The sequence below is a fragment of the Hippopotamus amphibius genome, chromosome 3, assembly GCF_030028045.1.
Source record: "Hippopotamus amphibius kiboko isolate mHipAmp2 chromosome 3, mHipAmp2.hap2, whole genome shotgun sequence".
Taxonomy (NCBI): Eukaryota; Metazoa; Chordata; class Mammalia; order Artiodactyla; family Hippopotamidae; genus Hippopotamus; species Hippopotamus amphibius.
The window spans coordinates 176,935,923-176,942,885 of record NC_080188.1 but is presented as its reverse complement, the minus strand read 5'-3'; positions in this window follow the sequence as shown (position 1 = coordinate 176,942,885).

The window sequence follows — 6,963 nt, the reverse complement described above, 5'->3', positions numbered from 1 at the left end:
TTCCACTTGTCAAGGACAATATCTTTAATAGTTGAATATATATGTATACATATATATTTTTTTGATGCTTGTGTGTGTGTGTGTGTGTGTAGTAAAAAAGAAAAAGAATGTCATTCGAATCAAAAACCAACTACAGCCACTTCTGCCTTCCCTGGCATAGCAGAGGTCCATCTTAGGTAAATAGTGTCTTGCTTAGAAAAATTACCTTGATGGGCCTTTTTGGTGAGTGTCCTGGGGAGAGAGGGGAAAACAGAGGGAGAGGTGAATTACTCTGAATAACAAAGTGAGAGGATAGCCTGATCTGTGGATAGCCTGGGAGAGAGATTCAGAAAATGAAAGATGGGGAGGCATACCTGGAGGGGGCATCCAGTAGGGGGCTGAGGAGATCCTTGGCAAGTGGAACAGGATCTGTGATGGAGGTGGTCAAGGAATTTGAGAACAGCAGTGACTTGTATTTATATATGATTCTCAGCTTTGCTGTACTCCTTCCTAATTTTTCATTAAACTTCTGTTACAACAGCTTCTAGTGGTGCTTTAGCTTAAAGCTAAATAAAAATAAGAAGTTGGTATTTAGTGTGGGCAAGGCAGTGCTGGAGTAGGAAAGCAAGCTCTAGAGTTGAGAGGTAGTGATGGAGAATCAGGCTGCAGAGTGGACGAACGGAGGAGAAATAGACATTATTTCTTCTCTCTGTTCTAAGAGTGAGGAATTCCCTCAGTTTGAAACTTAGGTACTTGTGCCATTTTATTTGAGTAGTTAAAAAATCTTTTATCCCTAGAGGGTGGGCAGCAAAATCTGTGTACGTGTGTGTGTGTGTGTGTATTTGTGTGTGTGTGTGTGTGTGTGTGTGTATAATATACGAAATGTGTTCAGCTGTAGATCCAGTTATCTGGCTGTGGTTCTTTCATTATTTAAAATGCATCCGCATCCCTGGCCAGGTATGGCAATGCCGGTAGCAGGCAGGGAATCTCTGAAATGTCAGGGTCATGTATGCCCCATAAATAAGAGTTGGCGAAATTGTTAGATGGCTTTTAATTTTAGGTTTTTCAATTATAACAACTTCAGCATTTAATTATTCTGTATTTGAAAGGTCACTAGAAACCAAGAGTTATAAAAAAAATAGTGTTGAAACTGGAAAAAAGAAGTTTAATCAATTTCCACTCAAACCAAGCTCCCTTCTTGCATTTTTTTCCCTTTGGGGAGGTTATGGTGTAGATAGAGGTTGTGGGGAACAAGGCAATTATTGTTTTTGTGAAACTTTTTGGTTTGACTCTGACCTTTATCTTGTAGTAGAAAGAGGACTGTTCTATATTAAATGGAAGAAACCTGTGGTGAGGGAGCAGCAAAACCGTAATAGGGGGAGCTTAGATATGGCCTAACAGAGACCCCATGTTGTCCAGGGAGAATCATTTAGTAGCAATGTATAAACTCTAAGCAGGACAATAGGGTGACCTGCAGTTGAATTCCGAAGATCAGTAGTCCAAGGACATTTCATAGGCTTGAGAAATCTTATTTGTCTTGCCAGTCTTGATCAATACCACCCTCTCTCTTTCCAGCTATGTTCATAGCTCCTCTTGCTTCCCACTCAGTTTAGGAAAACACTGGCATATTCAGATGCCTTCAGAAAAACAAACAAACAAAACCTTCAGGGTTACTCAAGTCCATCCACAGCCAGGTCCTTCCAAACATGCTTATTTCCATAAGACCTACATCTTAAGAAGGGAGGAGGAAGGAAGAGATGTGGAAGGTTTTCGATCCAGTTCACCCTTTAGTATTTCCCAGCTTTATAATATGCATAAATGATAAAAGTGAGGTTTTCTTCTTGGTTCTGTCATTGACCTTGGGAAATTTCTAAAGAACCTAGGTGTTTTTTGGTAATAAAGTACCCCGGGGCATTGTCAGGACTAAACTACTTTAAAGCTTTTCCATGTTATTAACTTACTATATTATTTTGCTCTCAACCTTTATTGTTCTAGGTTATAAGCTTGCTTGCTGATACAATGTGATTATTTCAGCTAATTTTTTGCTTTTTTTTTTTTTTTCATGAAGATTCTTGTTTTGTTTGCAGTTAGAGTCATCACTCTCTAGGGCGCTGCACAGAGAGCATAGGTGCCTCGGGACAGCAAATGCTTCATGAAAGTAATGATCTGGCAACTTGTCAGAAGGGAAAACCAAATAACCAAATGAACAGTCTGTTTTTCCCTTTCCTTTAAGCTTGATCAAAAGAATCCACAGGAAGGCTTCAGAAGGTGTTACCCCTAATCCCAGCCGGGGAATTCCTTGGTTCTTTCCAACAATTATGGCTTACCAAAAACTGTCCTTACTTTGTGCTGTAATCTAGAGCATCTATAACACCACACTGGCTCAAGAAGTTGCCTGCTCGTTGGCGTGAATGCCTACCATATTTAGGCAAGAGTAGCACAGAAGCAGAGAGCTCCTTAGGACAGGGATAGTATGTTATTCATCTGTTCATCCCTAGGGCTTAGCCCAATGCCTGGTGCCATGTCAAGGAACCCTACTTACCTAGGGTGTCCAGGAGGATCACTTTGGGGTTGATCTCAAGATAGTGTTACTCTCTGCGTTCTGGCCTAGCCTTGGGAAACATTTCCCCGGCTCTTTGGTAAAGGACACTGTGAATTAAAGTACCAGGCCTTCTCTGAGGATTGACTCTGAGCTGGGGCAGTGAATCAGCAATGACAGGGGTAGGGAAGCAGAAGTCATAATGGCAAGGCTTCCCGCTTCCAAATGGCTGGTTTCTTAGCTCTGGTGGGAGGAAGGGCTCACCTCCAAGTGGTCACACCTGTGTTGAGCAGAGCACCAACTGTAAGGATGGAGCCTGCAGTGAGAGAGGTCAGCATCCATTCAGTGGAACAGGACACCCTGGGGTCCCAGGGAAAGGGTAGGACTTGAAGCCTTGGAGCCCGGGTCCGCAAAGTTCAGGGGCTGAGGAGATCAGAGACACTCTAACTGCTCTCCATCGTGGGCAGATAGGGGCCTGGGGTACAATAGGCTGATCACGATACTCATAGATCCCTTGGGTCAAACAGTTGATTTGATGAACAGATAGAGGTAGCAGTCAGCTTTGTTAACAAGTCCATAATCCTGTCATTTTAATGAGAGCAGACAATTTGAGAGTTCCCAAGAGAAAATCATGCTCTTGAGCAGAGATGCCATTTTCCCATGAGGGAGGGGTGTTTGAACAAGTGTGTTCTCTATATGAAAGGCCCTCTGCAGATTAGATCAGATGTGCAGTTGGGGTTTGCGTAGGGGCAGCCCACAGGTGAGAGGCACCTCACTTAGGTTTGTATCTGAGTGGGCTGAGTAAATGGGGGAGGTTGCAAGGAGCCCCATAGGCTTCAGAACATTATCGGTTCCAGTCCCGTGTGAGTGGTTGGCTGGCTGCCCACCTGCTGCTCCGTCTCCGGCGCAGCTCCACATGCAAGCTTTGAAAGTGTTCTCACATGTAGATCCTGTTTATGTAAGAAGTTTGATCAAACACCCCCACAGTGCTTAAATTACGTACTGGAAGGGTATCCTCTCACCCCGCCCATGACTCAATACACAGAGCAGAAGTGCTGTTCTCTTCTGCAGGCCGTGAATTTCTGAGGTGGAATCACCTCACAGAAAACCAGCCATCTCTCTCTCAGTGGTCTCTGTCCTGGCCAGCTGACCTGACTGGCTTGCATTGCTGCAGGGCTGAGGGCTACTGATTAAAGAAAAATCAAAATTAGTATAGATGAATTGTTTACGTTTTCATGTTAGATTTCCTCCATTCTGAAGCTCTCCTTCCTCTCTTCTGTCCATTATCTTCCAGATCTCTTTCTCTTCAGTTAATCAGAATGAATTCCTCAATAAACTTTTTATTCAAACATGAGACATCTTTTTGCTTTTTAATTATTTACTTGAACTGCTACACATTTTCTCAGCAACAAGGTCAAAGTTTCTCTTTTGAGGTTCTCCTACTTAAATGGCCCAGGCACATCAGGGTTAACTTGGTGTAAAGAGCGACTCAGCCCGTTTCCAATGCTAGATGTAGAGAGAACTGAGGTCTGGTCAGTTCCTTGCCCACCACCACTCCAGACTGCTGTGGAAGACCAGTCCTGCACATCTTTCCAGCTGTGCTTGTCCACTACAGCAGTGATGCCCTTGGTGGTCCAGACCCTTCCATTTTCTGCAGTGGTTCTTTGCCTACACTTGGTCTCTGTGAATATGGCTCTAGCAGAAAGCTCTTTTGGTTCACATACACAGACATTCTGGGCCACAAGCTGACAAACACCAAGAGCTTTAGTTGGGTTCCAATAACTGTTACCTATCTCAAAGACCAGAGTCAATATTCCCCAACTTTCCTGGTGACCATTATCACCCAAGTGGCAGCACAGTCTTTTTTTTTTTTTTTTTTGGAACACTTATTTATTTATTTTTTATTTTTGGCTGCATTGGGTTTTCATCGCTACGTGAGGGCTTTCTTTAGTTGCGAAGAATGGGAGCTACTCTTTGTTGTGGTGAGTGGGCTTCTCATTACGGCGGCTTCTCTTGTTGCAGAGCTCAGGCTCTAGGCATGCAGGCTTCAGTAGTTGTGGCATGTGGGCTCAGTAGTTGTGGCTCACGGGCTTAGTTGCTCTGCAGCATGTGGGATCTTCCCGGACCAGGGATGGAACCCATGTCCCCTGCATTGGCAGGCAGATTCTTAACCACTGGGCCACCAGGGAAGATCAGCACAGTCTTTTGAAGCCACACAAAATTCAACATAATACCCTTCTCCTATTAAAATAGTGCTTCAGGGACTTCCCTGGCAGTCTAGTGGTTAAGACTCCATGCTTCCACCGCAGGGAAGCGGGTTCCGTCCCTGGTCGGGGGAACTAAGATCCCGCATGCTGTGTGGTGTGACCAAAAAAAAAAAAAAAAAAAAAATAGTGTTCCATTGTAGTGGACAAAATGTAGCCATTCACAAAATCATCTTCCTCCTGGTGATGTGGGAAGACTTCATTTTCCAGCCTTCCTTGCATCCAGGTGAACTTGTGATAAGATCTACACAGAGAATACGGGCCTCTGTGCCGCATTTTTCCTGGGCTTTGAATAAAACTTTTCCTTGTGCTCTTTCGCTTATCTGCATGGCTGGATTCCAGAATCACAAATTGGGAATAGCCTGAGCCCTGAGCCACTGCTTAGAGGAGAGCCATCCAAGAAAGTAACCAGTGTGCACTGTCTCTCGTGACCATGAGAAATACATTTTTATTTTGTGAATTCTTGGGATTTGGGGGTCTGTTATCGTGGAAGAGCCTATCTTTCCTTAACTAACACACTTATTACTTAAGGCAGTTTTCCATCCCCACCTCACCACCCCACCCCTGCCCAGACAATGTCATTCAACTTATTTTTGCATAAGCAAGAGGGACCTTTTACATTTATCCACCCTGCACAGAAGGGTTTGCTCCAAGTGGACTTGCTTACTGCCTCCTAGCCATTAAAGAGGTTGGCATTCTTAGGACCACACCTATATCAGTCAGCTTGGCTAAGTTATACTGATGGTAATAAGTGACCTCCATATCCAAATGGCTCATATCAATAAAAGTTTATTTCTTGCTCAAGTTACATTTCCATCACTGGTCAGCTGAGGCTTTGCTCCATGCTGTCTTCACTGTGAGACACAGAATGATGATGCAGCCTCTATCTGGGGCATTGCCAGGCTCATGAAAGAGGGTGACGGTGCCCACTGAACCTCATGCCAGCTCTTAAAGCTTCTGCTTGTAAGTGACAAACATAACTTCCACTTGCATTTAATGGACAAAAGCGAGTCACATGGTTAAGCCTGATGTCATGGATGGTGACATATAATCCTACAGGGAAGAATACCACAGAAAGGGGAACTGGAATATTTAAAAGAAGAGTAACGTCATGTATCAAAATCCTCAAAGGACACCCTTCTTAATTTCTGTCTTGGCAGGCATCCTGTTATTTTTAAAAGGTACAGCATAGGATACTGGTTGGACCTTGCTTCATTTAAATTTTTTGAAACTGCATTCTTCTCTAGCACTGAGTCCAGAATGAGACGGGCGCAGTTCTTAAAAGAAAGACAAGAGCTTAAACTAAGTAAGAAACTCGGTGCTCTTTAAATAACATTGTACAAAGGGATACACAACCGCCTTTTGCTCCCTTCTCTAGTCAGCTTCTCTTTTTGTTAGCCTCATAACAGAGTAACTTCCTTGGGCTGTATCAGGTTTTTTTTTAATTTTAATTTTAAAAATTTTATTGGCTGCGTTGAGTCTTCGTTGCTGTGCGCAGGCTTTCTGTAGTTGCGGGCAAGTTGCAGGCTATTCTTCATTGCAATGCACGGGCTTCTCATTGTGGTGGTGTCTCTTGTTGTGGAGCACGGGCTCTAGGTTTGTGGGCTTTAGTAGTTGCGCTAGGTGGGCTCAGTAATTGTGGCTCATGGGCTCTAGAGCACAGGCTCAGTAGTTGTGGCGCACAGGCTTAGTTGTTCCACGGCATGTGGGATCTTCCTGCACCAGGGATGGAACCTGTGTCTCCTGCATTTGCAGGTGGATTCTTAACCACTGTGGCACCAGGGAAGTCCCCTACCATATGGGTTTTAATTATATCTGTGCACCAGATAATTACTTGGAAAATTTCCTTGCACCCTTTCATCTTGTAGTAAAGGACAGAAAGGACAGTAGGTTTGCTGGTATGAATATCTACTTCCTAGAAGAGAAAACTATGAACAAGGCAAGTCCCGAGCACAGTGATTTCCCTGAATAGACCTAGAACTTGGGGAAAGAACTTTCCACTCTTTTTTCCCCAGTACCCTACAACTTGTGCCAGTAGACGGTTCATAGAAGTTTACTCCTCTTTCTGCTGCTGTAGCTATTCTGGCTGTGGCTGCTGCTGAACACAATAGGTCCAAGTCTGTGTAAGTTTCAAGCAAATTCTGAGGGCCTGTGATGTTTTAAGTGCAGCAGAGTCTTTTA